Consider the following 479-nt stretch of genomic DNA (forward strand, 5'->3'; position numbering starts at 1 on the left):
ATCTGATAATGACAAAAACCTCAACACAGATATACAATGATTTTTTTGTGTGTAAGGAGAGAGAGGGGTTTCTAGCAAGAGGCTTTACTCCGTGTATGGTGAAGCGACCTTGCAGCCGGACTCGTGTATGGTGAAGCGACCTTGCAGCCGGACTCGTGTATGGTGAAGCGACCTTGCAGCCGATCGTGTATGGTGAAGCGACCTTGCAGCCGGACTCGTGTATGGTGAAGCGACCTTGCAGCCGGACTCGTGTATGGTGAAGCGACCTTGCAGCCGGACTCGTGTATGGTGAAGCGACCTTGTACGATCCATTTAAGGGAAAACTCAAGAAACTCAATTTCGGAAGAATGCCAGAAATTCTCACAACGAGTTTATCTGTTTCTCTCTTGGGAATGTTTGTTTCGTTGCTTCTTCTACTGCTTTTTTTCTGCCTATGTGTCTGTCTATTTGGTGGTAAGATATATATTTCTTTCTTTCTT

This window comes from Penaeus monodon, chromosome 34 (genome assembly GCF_015228065.2).
Source record: "Penaeus monodon isolate SGIC_2016 chromosome 34, NSTDA_Pmon_1, whole genome shotgun sequence".
NCBI lineage: Eukaryota > Metazoa > Arthropoda > Malacostraca > Decapoda > Penaeidae > Penaeus > Penaeus monodon.